Source organism: Crocodylus siamensis, chromosome 12 (assembly GCF_052110815.1).
Source record: "Crocodylus siamensis isolate JL-2025a chromosome 12, ASM5211081v1, whole genome shotgun sequence".
Taxonomy (NCBI): Eukaryota; Metazoa; Chordata; order Crocodylia; family Crocodylidae; genus Crocodylus; species Crocodylus siamensis.
Window position 1 is genome coordinate 37,798,313 of NC_143406.1, and position 15,953 is coordinate 37,814,265.

Below are 15,953 nucleotides of genomic sequence, written 5' to 3' on the forward strand. Positions count from 1 at the left end.
GTGCAGGAGCCTACTATTACTGTGCAGTAGGGCAGGTTAGCTCGGTTTTTGCCCACACGGCTACTGCGCAGTGTTATTACGGCACTGTGCAGTGTCTCCTGTAGTCGCACCAAGTTTCAGGATAGCACTTTCAGCTATCAAATAAAATAGGGCTTCCCCCACCCCCTTTAATTTACTTCTCGCCAAATTACTGAGGGGTGAAGGCGTTACTTCCTTAGAGCCGCGCTTTACTTCCCCCTTGTCTTCACCGCCAGAAACCCGTGCATGGTCCCGGAGTTGTAATAAAGGAGCCACCGAAAGGGGGCAGTCTCTATGCCTCTGCACGAGCGCATCACCTGCTCCGCGTAATGAACGAGCACGGAGGGAAACGAAAGCCGCCTTTGGCGCTGCGGCCACGTTAGCCCAAGGGGTCTGAGACGCACCAAAACTGCTTCACTTGGTGCACCATGGGGGCGGGGGGAGGATCGAAGTGCCGCTTTTTTCCTCGGGACCCGCAATCCAGCGGCCGCTGGCAGGCGCACGCATGTTGCCGCGAGCCCAAAAAGATGCGTTTGGCAGCGGTGGGATTCGAACCCACGCCATCGAAATGACTGGAGCCTAAATCCAGCGCCTTAGACCACTCGGCCACGCTACCACTAAATACATAGCTTCCCTTGACGCGCCTATAAAGGGACCGAGCACTGACTCAGCGGTACCCCCACCCTGAGAGCCTTTCTTCCTTCCCCCACAGCTGCTCCGGGACTACGGGTGGGTCCGGAAGGCAGCTGCCCGCAACAGGAACGTATCAGGCCCTCCCCAGCGGCCCGGGTTGGCGGCGGGAGCTCTGCCACGTGGCTGCAGCCGGGGGGTCGGGACGAGAAGACGGCGGCAGGGGGCGCTGCTGCTGCGCGGCCCGCGGCCTCACCCTGCCTGGCCCCGGTCGCCTGCGGGGCGGCGGTGGCAGCACTCGCTGCCTGCTCCCCTGCAATGCAAGCAAGGAAACAGGTCGCTGCAGCCTCCCTTGTCTGTGCAGGCTGAACCCCGCCACGGGCCCTGGCCGCGGCTGAGGCTGCACGTACTCTCGGGTGTCTTTAAAGCCATCTTGGGCTTGCTCGAAGGAGCAGAGCTAATGCCACGTCTGGACGCTCACCGCCCAACACTGGGTGCAGTGCCTGGCTCTGGCGGAGTCTCTGTCTCGCCCCAAACGGAGCCTTGAGGGTGGAGACCGGTGGCACGAGTCTCTGCTGCTTGACCTGGCAAGGTCCCAGCCTCACCTTGCCATTTCCTCTTGTCCAACCCAGCCGGAGCTGAATGTCATCTGGAAGGGAAGCTCGAGTTCCCCGCCCTAGAACCGCTGGGCCTTTGTGCTTGCTGTGATGGCCGTGGGAAATAGATAACACTACTATTTGGTGTTTAGGAGGAAAAACGCTTTACTTCTATAAATGAAATATAGACCCCAAAATCAGTACATTAAATGGGTACAGATTAAAGCAGCTCTGTCATTTCTTTTTACAGCTTTTGTTGGCCCATGGGCAACACCACTGAGCAAGTAACATGCTGTAGGCAACAGCATACTTTGCTCTCTCTGTTAACACGAAGAACCACCTACGTGTGGAAAGCAACATTTCTTGTGGCTGTTAGTGACGCTACAAGTTTCCTTTGCCAACCATGGTTTTGCCTGCCAGTTTTATCCACGCTTAATATTCTATGTACCGTTTTGACTACACAGCATACAGTTTTGAGTAACTACGGTTTCCCAGGCCCGTGCATCAGGCCACCACCTGCCATTTTCCCCATAAGCCTTTTGCCTTGCCATCCACAGTTTTGCCAACCATGGGAACTTTCAGGAACTTCGCTCCAGCAGTTGGTGAGGGAAACCTGTACAGTCTTGCTGGCAGCATGTCTCCACCGGTGGGGATTGCTGCTCTGTGTCATCTGTCTATGTCTGATCTGGCTGAATTCCAATATACTGTACCCATGAGGTAAGAACCACACCTTGATTTTATGAGGAATTTTATACGTGTTCATTATGGATAAGCTATGGTTCATCAGATGAGGTTTATGGCTCAATCTGTTTAGTTTAGAAAAAAAGACAGCCACAGAAGTCTTTAAGGAACTGAAAAATGTACTAGCTATTTTTTCTCTTGAATTTCAAGAGGGTGTAGTTTTGCGTTGCTCCACATGCCAGCATCGCTGCTCAGATTTCTCAGAATATACTTCCACAACCACGCTTGGGTACTAGAGTAGGAGGTGCAGATACACAAACAATGGTCATGATGGCAAGGAAGCTGCTGACCTGTTACCTCTTGCCTGTTAAGCAGACTGAGCCTCTGCATTGTTCCAAAAGGGTGCTGTAATGTGAATGGGCTCTGCAAAGATTTATTCACAAACCAGATGTACTGGATATATTTAGGTCTGATGGAAGATGCCATTCTGTAGGAATGCTTTGAAGGAAGATGTTCCTGTTTAGGGGGGCAGTACCTAATAGCACAATCCAATCACTATTTTCTTTTAAAATTAAAAGATATGTTCTACCGAATGTGGCTAACACTGCAAGGCTCTTGAACACTCAGAATCCTTTCCTCTTCCTCCCAGCACACGCATCCCTCTCCCATGACTAAGTATTTAACTAGTGAGTTTTTGAGGGAGGAGTCTGCTGTATTTATTTAAATTAAACATTAACAAACGCCATCATCCAAGTAGTCCTATGTGGCACGTGGGAGCAGGAGCTCTTTCTCTTGTCAACTCGCAACTCAGTGGCTACGCCGGTGATTCTCAATTCAAATAAAAATCTATTGTGATGGTCTTCCTGAGTTCTTTGCAACAGAAAAACTACTCTAATTTTTCTGTAGTAAAAAAGAACCAGTGAACATGAAGAGCTGGCATTTTTCGAGGAGTGACTCAAGTTTATCCTGGGGTGTCTCAAGTCTCTCTGGGATGGCTCAAGTCTAACAGGATTAAGAACCATTGTGCTAGGCCTGTTAGAACAGGGCGTGTAACCCTCCTAATTTATATAGGATGTCCCAAAAAGCATCTTTCATTTGGCTTACACTACGTTGGGGCTGGAGTCCCCATAACCCTTCCTCGTGAATGGTAGTGCTCACTAATAAGTGCTACTACAGCATGGTTAAAGCCTGCAGACTCTTCGCGGATGCTTATGGAGTACAACAAAAGCAGAATTTGTTTGCATTGCCTTTTTCCCCCACTTACCCATAACTCATAAGTGGCTGTGAGGCTTTGTTCAAACTTTCCATAACTTCCAGCTTTAGAAACCCAACATGGAATATTTCAGCCCAGCAAGCAGATGTTTAAAATGTTAGGAATGGGATCTGGTTTGCAACCTTATATAGTGTGTATTCCTGGAGAGGGTGTTTAGAGTATGCACCCCATAGATAGATGACATGAAAAAAAGTACATACAGCATTCAGTCTGGGAGACAGATGGGAGAGCACACAGAACATGGTATAGAGAACATTTAGTGCATTTAGGGACTTAGTGCATTGGTGTCTAGAGATTATGGTGATAGGCATAGTAAAAATAGAAAGAGAAATTATAGTGGTCACTGCCAAATGTACTGTTTACCAGCATTCAGACCAGTTTGACCTGAGGCATGCTAACTACCATATATAAGCATGCTGTTCATACGGATTGTGCTCCGGCCTCTGGGGACATTGATTTCTTCTTCGCCATGCACAGAGGCTTAACATACTCAGACTTTGTGCAGGGGAACTAGAATTTCACCTACAGGCAGCAAAATTGTTTCCTTTTTGTGTACAAATAATTAGCTGACATTTAATCAAGCAGCATATAAGTAGACACTATTAACTTCTGGGGAAAAAAAAGATTTTCCATTGTATGTCTAAACCAGAAACCTTTCAGAACATTTCTTCCTATCGTCTATTTCTTCACTGCTACTGTGCATGTCTAACAGACAGAAACAAGTATAATCACGATAACATCTTAATTAAATCCAGTAAAATGGGCTTTCATAGTAATTCACATTCAAAAAGACTAGGGCAGTAGGTCTGCTCTCTGTTGCCATCAATCAAATTATTTATTGCATTTAACTGTTAGGAGAGCTTGATGGTAGTTAGCATAATGAGCCACAGAAACATTCCCGTAGGAAATATGAAAATTATTTTCTGTGTCCGGCAAATGGGCATTAGTATTCTCAAGAGTCCTCTGATAATGTAGGTACATTAACCATTATTATGAACCATCATAACTTCTGACTTCATGCTGGAAAAAAAATCTTGTAAGTTGGTTAGTACAAGAACTGACCAAAAGGACAAAATATACCTACTTTGTTTAAGAAGTGACTTGGTTTTAATTGTGAATAAAGGAAAGTGTTTTTTGGTAAACCTCTCTGCAGCTTCTTCTGTAGTTCACAGTGTTTCTTTTATTGTTTTTTTTTATCCGGTATGATAAAACCTGACATGTTTTTGCCACATTAAAAGCGGAATTGCTGTATAATGTAATGGATTCCAACTCAAGGAAGAGTGAATTTGCCAGACTTTGAGAAGATGCTATATATCCCATAGGGGGGTGTACGGGGAGGGGGAGGGTGCACAGGAAATAATATGATTTTCCTGGTGCATGTGTTGCCGACACTTACAGATGAGTAAAATTGGGATTTATGCAAAAACTGAAGCCTTTGAAAAACTGCTACAACGGAAGCATGAACCTCCAGCCTTCCTTTCCAGGCCTGTCACAGGACCAAAGGTTTTCACAGGTGACCTCCGGGGACTTCTGTCTGGACTTCCCGACCCGTGCCAAGAAATACTCTGGGTTTTTCCCTTGTCTCCCCACCTGTAACGTGTCCAGCGCTCTGTGGCTCCAGCTTTGGTTTTAAAATCAACATCTTGCTGATTTCCCCTCTCCCGGGTGACCTCCGGTGCAGTGTGAGCCACGCGCGGGACCACGACAGAGGCCGGCGCTGCGGGCGTGGCGCCGCGGGGGTCGGAGACACCCGTGGGCAGGGGCCTGTCCTTGCTCGTGGGGGGGTGAGGGCGGGGTTGCCCCCACGGGCGGGGGGGACGTGAGGGGCGGGCCCTGTGCGGCCGCCTGAGCCGTGGCAGTGCGGGCGGCGGCCGCGCGGGGGCAGGCCCGAGCCGGTCTCCGCCCGCGGGAGGCAGGGGGCAGGCGCTGCCGCCGGAGCCGGGCGCTCCCCGCCCCGGCCCGCGAGAAGAGGCGCCGTCCCGCCGGACCAGGTAGGCCGGGGCCCCGCTCCCGCTGCAAACGCCGGCTCTGCCCCCGGCCGCAGGAGGGTGCGGGGTGGCGCAGCCCTCGTGTGTCGCCGAAGGGACCCGCTTTCCCCCTCGCCTTTGGGGGGAGGGTGTTGCCACAGCCCCATCTGCCAGCTCTCCAGGTCCTCCTGGCTCTGGGGGCCGCGTTCGCGTCCCTCGTTCCTTCATGTTTTTGGACAACAGGCACCGGTTCCTCTCAGCACCAGCGAGCTCTGCCCCGTGTGTCCCCCCCACCCCCTTGGCGCACGCGTTTGAAACCGTTGACCTTCCGTCCCGTCCCTGTTTTGTATTTTGTTTATCCCGAGCCATCACGGATGTGCCCTTAGAGACCCTGCTTTATTAAGGGGAGGCTTTTAGCTGTACTCAGTGGGCACGGGAAGCGCATTGAAAGGCCTGCGTCCACGGAGCAGCCTTGTCTGGTACAACTTCTGCTCGGGAACCGTTTCCCGCTCTCCGCTTCACGCCTGCAGAAACCCTGTCCAGCAGGAGCGCGTGTCGGTGGCGTTGGAGGGCTCGGGGCTGTCCCTGCACCTGCTGCGGCGCCATGGATCCTGGGCAGCGTCTGCGAGGACCCAGCTCAGGGGTCAGGCCTGTCGACAATGTGACAGGTTGTTGTTGCTAGAAGGTGGTGCCTGTTTCTGTATGGCGGGGTTTCCTTTTTTATTCATGCTGACTAATCCCATGATAAGCATGTCCTGGGCTGGGGGCAGGATGAGCTGCTTCCTGATCTGGGCCTGACGATGCACTAATTTGAAAACCTGGTAACAGTTCTCTCCAAAGTCATTTTGCTTGTTTCTAAGGGGAGGACAATAGGAGACCAGACTGTTTTGACTGCAGGCTAAAATGTCTGAGTCAGCTGATTCTCTTTTGGGCAGGCTGCACAGGGCTCTGTCCAAATAGCCAAAGTCATATGGTATGCAAAAATCAAACAGAAGGGAGGGGAAAAAAACCCAGCAAACTTCCTCAGATCTGTTATTGAAAAAGATTTGTTATTGCAAACATAGGGGCAGGACGCCTAGCATCACAGCTGAATGCCAGAGCTAAGGCTGCTTGGCTAATAGCAAGCTGTCACTAGCTGTTCACATGTTGATGTATTCAGTCATAGATCTGAAAAAATGCAGACAGATAGCATGTCAGATGATAATGATTCTTTATAATTCTGATTACGCTAAATTAAGCAATGCCATGAATCTAGCTAAAAAATGCATACACTTAAAATGTGTTGCTAGTCTGATGGGTTTGTAATAGATGAACCCCCTTCTGCTGCACCTGAAGATGTTAGACATCCTTATTTACTGCTTGGAAAATTTCAGTTGGTATTTTTTGATTCTTACTGATGTATCTAGCACACCCAGTTTAAAACTCCTGCAGTTCCATTGAACAGGAGAAAATATGCTCCTTGGTTGCATGGGCTGGAAAGCCATTAAAGGATCCATGTAGTAAACAACTGGGTAGACACACAATGACAGGCTAAAAAAATCCTTTGAGTTGGTTAATATTCAGATCTCGTTTGTAGTGAAACACAGTCATGACACAATGCAAATAATAACCATCTGTCTAAATAATAGTCTTGCAATATGAAGTATCAGTACCCACAGAAAATCAGTTATCTTATTTGCCCTGGATATTTTAAGCCAGTTGAAGTATCAGGTGGTTTATTAGTAAAAGGACACTATGAAGGTATTTTTGCAAGAGCTTTTCTTTCAGTGTTGTATATCTTGGCTTCCTGCCTAATGCTGATTGTCATGTCAGTATACTGTCTTCATATGATGTCATTTTGGGGACTTAGAAGTTGACGGGAGTGATTGAAAAGGTTTTTTCTCACCTTTATGGCTATAAACTTAGTAACTCTTTGGCACCTGAAACTACAGCATGTTACCTAACTAAAAATGTTCTCTTTTGGGGTTGGAATGGTGATACAAACACGGTGGAGTTAGCACACAGTCCCTGTGTTGCCTCATTCCTATTAACACCTGCTAACCTACTGAGTTGTCCTGATTAGCCACAGGAAAGCTGGAAGGGATTTCTAACATGGAGTGTATACAGCAATGGTGCATCCACATACAGAAAAGTGCTGGAAGATGGGGCTTTTTGTTTGCATGTTTTTTCATTTAGTTTTTAAGACCTTCTTCCCCCACCCCCAAAAATAGCAAGACACTTTGGGTATCTCACTCTTTTTTTGGAGTGCCTGGCTGAGACAATTTACTATTGCTGTGCCCATTCTCTTATCTGTGTATTCCTAAAGGTAGGAATATTTATATGATTCCTAAGGATGAGTTACCCTAATACACAGACTATTGCTGTACTCTGCTGTAATTCCAGATAATACCATGGGATACTTCTAGGAGTATTGGAAGATGAACCATTACTAGGCTATTTTTTGGAACAGTAGTTAATTTAAAAAGTACATTTAATAATAATAATGTGTTTAAGCATTATAAAGGTAGTAGGTGTGTGATGGGATATGGTAAGGTGAGGTGTTGTGGTAATAAATAATAATGATACTTTGCTTGTGTTAGTAGTATGTAAGGTTTCTGGTGTTAAGTTTCAGGTTCTATTAATTCTATTTTATTTTTAATTTGAAATTTATAGGAATACTGTCAACCTGCAAAATTACATTTCTCTATAAAAATATCCTACCTATTATAGTTCCAGCATCACCATTGTAACTGAAATATAATTAAGCTGAAGGAGATTAGTGGTCATTACTGTGGGGTAAATTCATTCTTGCTCCAGTTCTGAGCTTGAGACCAGAGACATAGTTAGCTGTGTTAGTCTTAAATCAAGAAGACGGCAGGGTAGATTTACATCAGACAGACTAACCAAAGTAGATATTAAAGTATACATATGAAATATGTAATACTCATATCTACTTCGGTTAATCTATAAGATAAAAATCTACCCTGCCTTCTGCTTGAGACAGGAATCACGGGTGGGAAGGCACAAACTTCCTCTGTGCTGATTCAGCCCCTGAGGGTGGGTTAGAACATTACAGAGGATTATGCTAAATTGTTTCTAGCTGTAGGGTGCACCAGGAAATAGCTGGAGGGGATGCTGCAGTCAGGCCAATTTCTATTTGTCAAAGTATTCCTGCACCCCACCAGTTACAACAGACATCAGTACTGGGACAGCTGTGGGATGTTCCTGGAGGGTTCCCCCAGATCCAGGGACAATCCTGTGGCAGCAGGTTTCCTTCCAGTTGCTTTGTGATTGCTTTATATTGGCTCTGTCATGAATTCTCCCCACATTTTTATTTGACAGCATCTTGTAAAGAGAAATGAGTGATATACAGATAGTAACTTGGTATTTATGTGGTTCTTTTGGGTGACGGGAGAGAAAAACATTTAAAAATGGATAAATATGAATGCAAATTAACAGAGGGACTAAGGCAACTCTCTGATAACTTCTTTAGCTCTTTCTGTTTTGGATTAAGAAGTCCATGCTGTGTTGATCAGCATGGTATAATCCCAAGGCTGGATTTAAAAGTTAGTGCTCTTTTACAGTTAACTTGTCTGTAAATGGTGCAGTAAAGTTAGAGCTGGGGTTGTCAACTGGGGGTACCCATACCCCTGGGGTTACTTTGAAAGGTCCCAGGGGGTACACAGGGGCAGGTGGGCTTGAGCACCTCCACCCCGCCCCACTCTGCTGGCTTGCAGAAGCAGGGCCCAGCAGGGCTGCACTGTGTTGCCACTGCTCCACAGCTTGCCCCACCCCCCCATGCTACATATCCAGCCGCTTGCATCTGGCCCCTTAGCACCCCCCCCACTCTGCATCTGGCTGCTCGCCACCCCCCCCGGGGTACACTTATTAAAAAAGGTTGAAAACCCCTGAGCTACAGCATATATATAAGGCAGAAAATCATATGTTTGTCTCTTCTCCAGGTCTGCATACCATGCAATGCTCATTATTATTTAGTGCAAAGAAAGATGGCAAGATAAATGACAAAGATTGTGGTTAGCATTGCAGTTAGCATTAATGAATAACATCAACACTAGACTTCGTGTCATTGTGTAAAGATGCAAAAAACAAGTATTGGGTTTTTTTGGGATGACATTGGGGTTTCTTGAGGTTTTCATGTCCAAATCAGTTGTGGTTACCGGAGTGATTTTTTTTTTTTTATTTGAAATTAATTACAACTAGCACAGACTCTTTAAAACTTAATTAAATAAATGCATTGGCTAAGCAAACACCATGTCCACTTTAAAAGAATGATGGTTCCAAGAACACTCAGGGACTCTTACAAACATTGTGTTAGTTACACAGACAGACTGTGACGCAACATTTGTTCAGCGGTATAGGTTGTAGCTGTGTTGATCTAAGGGTGTAGATAGACAAGGCTCTTTGGGCTGCTCACTATGTGGGGCCTCGATCTGCCTCCCCATGCCTCTTCCCTCCCCCCTGCCTCTTCCTCCTCTACGGACAGCTCTCCAAGCTGCTGAGCTGCACATCAGCTATCAGAATGTATTGGCCAATATGACTGGTAATAATCGGCTGTCGGTATCAGCCAAAAAAATCTTTATCAGTGCACTCCTAGGTTATACAATGTTTTGAGTGTATAAAATGCTGTGAGTACAAAGCAGTGTCATTTTCAGTGCTCTACTGTCCAAAGGACTTCTACCTACAAATGCTACAAATGAAAGCAGATGTTGCTTTGTGTGTTTCACGTTTGGCCTGTACATATAAGTGGAATAGGCTCCTCTCCCTTTCTACTGTCCTTTCACTGTGCACTGGAGAAGCCTGCAAAAATTGTTTACCTGCAAATATTTGTTTAAACTTAACTAAACCCACTGCAAACATTTGGGTGCTTGTTTTTCACTGACCCATTCAGTGCATGAGCTTTGTCACTTCCACATGGGGACAAGAAGGGTTGCTCAGGGACTAGATATAAAATCCTGGCCCCTTTAAAAGTCAGTGGAAAGATTCCCATGACTTAAGTGCAGGAGCTCATGCTCAGACTTTTGATTTTTGATCATTTCAAAGAAAACATCCTGAAGCAGTGATTCCTGAATCGTGGTCCAGCCTGCTGGGTGTCTGTGGACCTGTGGGGAAGAATGCAGAGCAGAAACCAAGAGAGAATTTTGTCCTGCTAGGAAGTTTCAGTTGCATTTATGGCCAAAAGCTTGCAAAGAAAAGTCTTTCCAACAGTTTGAGTTGGTCTAATAAAAGATACCAGATTCACCCGAAGAACCTTGTCTACCTATACCCCTGTCACTTCTGCAGTATTATGCAACTGGGTTCCTTCTGCTTAGGCACAGAGGCCTCTTAACGAGTCTGGTATTTCTTTGTTGTCAGTTCAGTCTTAGTTAGATTTGCTGATTGACATGTAAATTGTAAGGACAGCAAACTGGCAGCAGAACAGTGGCAGACTGTGAAGTGACGGTGAAAACAACTGAGCCAGAAGGGCTGACTTATGAGCCATACTGTCCTGTTGCATGTTCAGCAGAAAAAAGAAATAGTAAAGACATAAAAGAAGGACTTTTCAAATAAAAAGCTATACTCATAGCACAAAAGCTATTTATTTCCACCTTATTATTCAGCTTAATTCTGGCCTCAGCTTACTTTCCTCTTTTGTGTCCTTGTGTCAAGGTATTTAGCAGAATTTGCAGATTTATTGGAATCTGACATGGCCATGTCATGAGCACTTCTGCTACGGCCTCAACTGATTTTGTGGAAGCAAGTACCAAAATTGCTATCTAGACTATGGATCTCATTAGAGTCCAGTGCAGATACCCTGCCCCTCCATCACTTCGATTACAATAAAATAGTCCAGGTCTCAGGTTTGGATCCAAGTGGGATATCTTGTGGATTGGCTTCAGTTCAGCAATTCTTACGTGTTTTTAAACAGAAGTGGCCACTACTTAAAAATCTGTGTACTTTACATGACCATGAAAGCAGACATTGTTAGATATGAGATGAGTTTTAAGGCTAAAGAAAAGAAGGGCATTTACAGGGTGGATATGAAGAGGGGCTCAGAGGTAGCTCAGGCCATGGGAGAGAAGAGCTCTTCTAATTGTAGAAGGCAGTATAAAAAATAAGTATAAACTTTAGCATGAGTGAGAGAGATGCAGGCCTGCAAGGAACTTGATCCCTTATGAGGCACATGCTCCTAATTTGGGGTTGCTTGGCAACAAATATTGTAGATGATAGCCTAGGTTCCCTCCCTCTCCACAGATGCAGTCTCATTACTTCAGATAAATTGCAGCTGGTAACACTAGGACAGTATTGTCAACCAACCCCCACTGTGTCAAAAATCATGAGACAGACTCTTAAAAATCAAGAGATTTGGAATGTAAATCATGAGATGCTATTTTTGAAGTGTGTGCGGTTCCCAGGGCAAAGGCAGCAGGGCACAGAGCCCCAGCCCGCAGTGGGCAGCCCACCTCTGCCCTGTGCACAAATCTGCCCCCTCCCTGCCATTAGAAACACTCCTGCCTTTGCACTCTCAGTGGCGTTGCAGGTCTCATTCCCTCATTGCAGAGACACAGGTAGAGAGGCTGATCATGTCCCACAGCTAAAATGGGATGCGACTGACTCTCTTAGGCTCACTGAGGTCAGTGGGCTTTATTGGAAGTCCTTTAATTTCGGTTTTTGAGACTAAGTGTACACTGGAGAACAGGAAAGATGATCAGGGTTTTGCCACAGGGGTGAAAGCTCTCCCCATCTCTGCAGAGCTTCTGCTTTTCCTGGTGAGACATCACAGCTTGGAAGTGAATTTGCTTGGGAAATAATAATATTTCTATGTGAGCTCTGCTGAGTCGTCATTAATATTCTCTTGATGGCATGTGCGAGGGAATCTCCACCCATTTGAAGCTCTCTGTGGGTGGAACCCGAGCTGTGGCAAAAAATATTTTGCAGCTAAGCTATGTTCTTACATAATAGAGCAGTTTAATGTGTGAATCGGCTCCAAGGACTTCATCCCATTAATAACCATCACATAATTCCTCTAAAACTCACGCCATTAGAAAAAAGGGATTATAGTAGGACAGAAGCCCACACAGCTGCTCTCTGCTGCTTGCCCTGATAGCATGTATTACAAGCCTACAAGAAGCATTTGCCCCCATCCTCACCTTCTGGAGGTGATTTAAATAGTGCTAATATAAACATAGGAGGTTGCTGTATCTCCTTGGTGAACATTTATTTTTGGCACAGTTCTGTTTGTAGTGAATAAGGATCCTACAGTACTATACCTGTTTTCTCCCTTGAAAGCACTAGTCAACACTCAGCACAGTTTAAATAATGCATGATACAGCTGAAGAAATATAGCCTTTTATTTCATTTTAGTGGCTTGTACTAAGTGAGCCATAAACTGCTCATGGGATATTTTTTGCTGAGTGACAGACAGGATAGCGTGCAACAGAAAGAAACCAGTTGTAATTTTAGCCAGTGCCTGGCCTTTGTAAAGCAGATGTTTCAGTGGATCAAGAAGATTTATGGGCAGGTGATTCTCAGCACCAACTATGAGGGATTGCGCTGTACCCGCGGGGATGTTATGGATCTGGAGCTCTGTGCACCTTGTCCTGCTTTCTGCCCCACTGCTTGAAGAGCCCAATTTGCTGAATTCATCTTCTTAATAATTGACTAGGGTTCATTTTGGTGGAGTGTCCGGATGTTGTAGTAGAGAACTACAGGGACATTGGGACATGGGCTAAATAAGGAGAATGACCTTATCAAAGTGATAAATAGAATCAGAGGCCACTTTGGTTAAACATCCAAAAGGCCTTGAGATTTTGGGATTTTTTTCCCCATCTGTTTGATTGCTGTCCACTACTTTGTACCTTTAATATGATGAAAATGCAGCAGAATCCTCTTCTTGGTTTAACTGGTAAAACTGTAGACAAATCCTTCAGAATGCTGTAGTTTGGAGGGATCTTCCGGGCCATTTTGGCTCCAGCCTGCCTGTTACAGAGGATAGTGGCTACATGTCACTATTTGGGCCTTTATATTAATTTAAAGGAGTCTTTCCTCCTGAAGGGTTTTGCTATATGCATCAGTGAGACAGTTACAGTTTTGTTCTTTCACAGCCTGAGAGCAGCTCTGAAAAGATAAAGTGTTATATAGCACTCCTGGGTCAGTTTTTTTCCCCCATCCAGGAAAAATTACTTTTTGTGAAATTTCAGATCAACATAATTTAAGAGTCTCCCTGTTTGGTTCAGAACATCAACAACTTGTGTATGATTTACTTTGTCCAAAGAAAAAAATACTCTTTGTGAGAAATGCCTCTGGTTGTATAAAAAAGCAGGAAGAATTAAGAGCACAGAAGCAAGATAATCTACCCCGGAGCCAGAGTCAGGTGGAGTGGGGATGGATCACTATGTGCTGCTCTGATAGCAGCTCTGCATTACAGTTCTGCAGCAGAGACCAAAACTAAAACCCCAGAGTTTTCCTGCTTGGAGGATCATGAAGAGTAAGGCTAGATTAGGCACAAGCTATTTTCCTCCATGTCAGAGAAGATGGAGTTGTAGTAGCACAGAGAATGCAGAGGAAGTAAATTTGTATGAATAGTTAGGGGTCTAGATTGTATGAATAGTTAAGGTGATAAGACATGGCCAAAATGCAGCCGACAAAGCAAGTGCAACAGGCAGAGTTTAGCACCACCAGCTCACAGTCAAGCTCAAGGTTCAGCCTTTGTATACTATACTGCACATGCCAGTATGGGATGCTCCATTGGGATCTGAGTGGAGCCTGTGCGGAGGAATAAGGTGGCATTTTATATGCTGAGACCTGTGTTGCCAATGAAACTACATCTCTTCTGAGAATCTTCAGGCCGTACCATTTTATGTCAAATAGAGGAAGTCTCTTGGGTCTTGACAGGTATCCCAGGCAGTTTCTTGGTTGCAGATTATTAGCATCATTGCTCATGTGGTTGGAGGTGGGGGTGTTTTAATAAGAGCAGTTCCGAGACAGCCGCTGTAAATCAAATGACTCACCATCCTGTGTATTAAGCCACCCTGCATTTCAAAATGGCTGCAGAGGTGCTTTAACTAAAGTTCATTCAGCAAGGTTTAATTGAAGCACCCACATGACCATTTTGAAGCACAGGAAGGGTTAATATGCATGATGAGGAGGTGATGCTGGAGCATCCTAATTAGAACATGAATGAGCATGTCTATAGGCAGTAATTTATTTTAATTATGGGGAAGTGTTGTGGAGCTAGGTTCTTTTCTAAGGGGGAAAAAATGACTTTGGGACAGCATTGAGTTGTCTTGGGGTTTATTTTTACCTATGAAAGAGCTTCATAATTGTATCCCAGTCCTGATTTAATTAAATGTGTGTTTTTACTTGTCAATATTACCCCAGCCTTGTTTACTACAAAGTCAGGAGCAAGAGTCTGGAAATTAGAAAATGAGGACATGCTTCTGTTTTGTTCCATAGTGAACAGATAAAGTAGGTGGCTGAGATGAGACCAAGGAGGTGATAAAATTAGCATGATTTACTATTTAAGGTTGAAGGGCCTTTTGATAAAGTGCACAAGCTATTGACAGGAGGTCAGAGAGAGAGACTGTCATGCCTGCCATTAGCTGAACTCTGGGCAGAAAAAATAGGGATTGATCTTAGTCCAGCGGAATTCATAGAAGGCTTTTTGGGTGAAAAGATTGGGAAAAGTGAGTGCGAGTGTTTCACTTTCAACACAGGACCTGATTGCTAAAAAGTATCATCTTGAGCCCTAAACCTGCCCATCAAAGTCGTTGGGAATGTTTCCACTGATTTCAGTGGATTTGGATGAGGCATATCATTATGAGCCCTGAATGAGCAAAAGAGAGAGAAAATACATACATAAATGTGCATATTATTGTGACCTGAAGGCTGCCAAACTGAGGCTCTAGTCTGGTGAATCAGTCAACGGGAAAGGCCTTCTATTGAGAGAGCCTAGTTACTTCCCCTGGAAAGTTCAGTTAAGAGACCCATAGCAAAAGCTTCCCTGCTGGAAAGGGAGATAGGTTGCGATTCTAAACCCAAGCAAAGAGGTTGAGACGTGTCATATGTATTAGAAGTGCATCGATACATCAGTATACCAGCCCCGTCCCACTCTTTCCTTCACCGCAGGGACTTTGATCTGCTCCCCCTATCACTCCCCCTCCCCACAGCAGACTTACTGGTGGGATGCTGTTCTCCACCCTGCCGGGCCACATATGGGCAATTGGTTCAGTATTGGCTGGTATGGCTCGTTAAAAATCAGCCATCAATATTGGCCTAGAAATGCTCTATAGGTGCACCCCTAGTATGTTTTCCCTCCCTGCTTGACTCTGCATCAGCTGGCATTAGTGACAAGTCAGTGTGGTCTGATACCTGAAAACTATGAAGCCTTCTTCGTACAGAGTGCGTTTTTCTGATTTTTGTCTTCCCGCAATAATATTCCACAGATTTTTTTCCCTTGGGTCTGCTAATTTTCCGTGTTATACATGGTCCCTTGATAGAAAGTTGCTGTTAGAAAATAGGTGGTCTGATCCCGCAGTGAGAGTCGACAAAACTCACAGTTACTGTCTTATGAAGTCTGGGTTTTGTTTGAGGAAGAGGTGAAGCTGTTAAATAGAACAGTCAGAGACATATCCTCTGACATCAACCATCATTGCTTTAGGGATTTCAGGAAGAGTATGACTGAGGATGGATTACTCTAGGCATGCCTGGTACTTACACGCTCCTTCTAAAGCGTATATTATTTGCCACTGTCAGAAACAAGCTACTAGGCTAGGGGGACTGTTGGTCTGACCCAGTATGGCACTTATGTAA

At 45.2% G+C, this 15,953-nt stretch overlaps 1 protein-coding gene and 1 non-coding gene across 4 annotated transcripts in view; one reads left to right on the plus strand and one right to left on the minus strand.

Annotated features, from left to right (window-relative positions):
• Positions 1–552: 552 nt before the first annotated feature.
• Positions 553–634, minus strand: TRNAL-UAG (transfer RNA leucine (anticodon UAG)). Its single transcript has one exon. It is a non-coding gene; the product is annotated as a tRNA-Leu (tRNA).
• A 4,430-nt stretch (positions 635–5,064) lies between these two features.
• The window catches only part of EEF2K (eukaryotic elongation factor 2 kinase), a 42,920-nt gene continuing 32,031 nt past the window's right edge, over positions 5,065–15,953 (plus strand). For all 3 annotated transcript variants that reach the window (XM_090023208.1, XM_090023211.1, XM_090023209.1), the window contains exon 1: positions 5,065–5,189. The gene's annotated coding sequence lies outside the window, so the exon portion shown is untranslated. The remainder of the gene's footprint in view (positions 5,190–15,953) is intronic.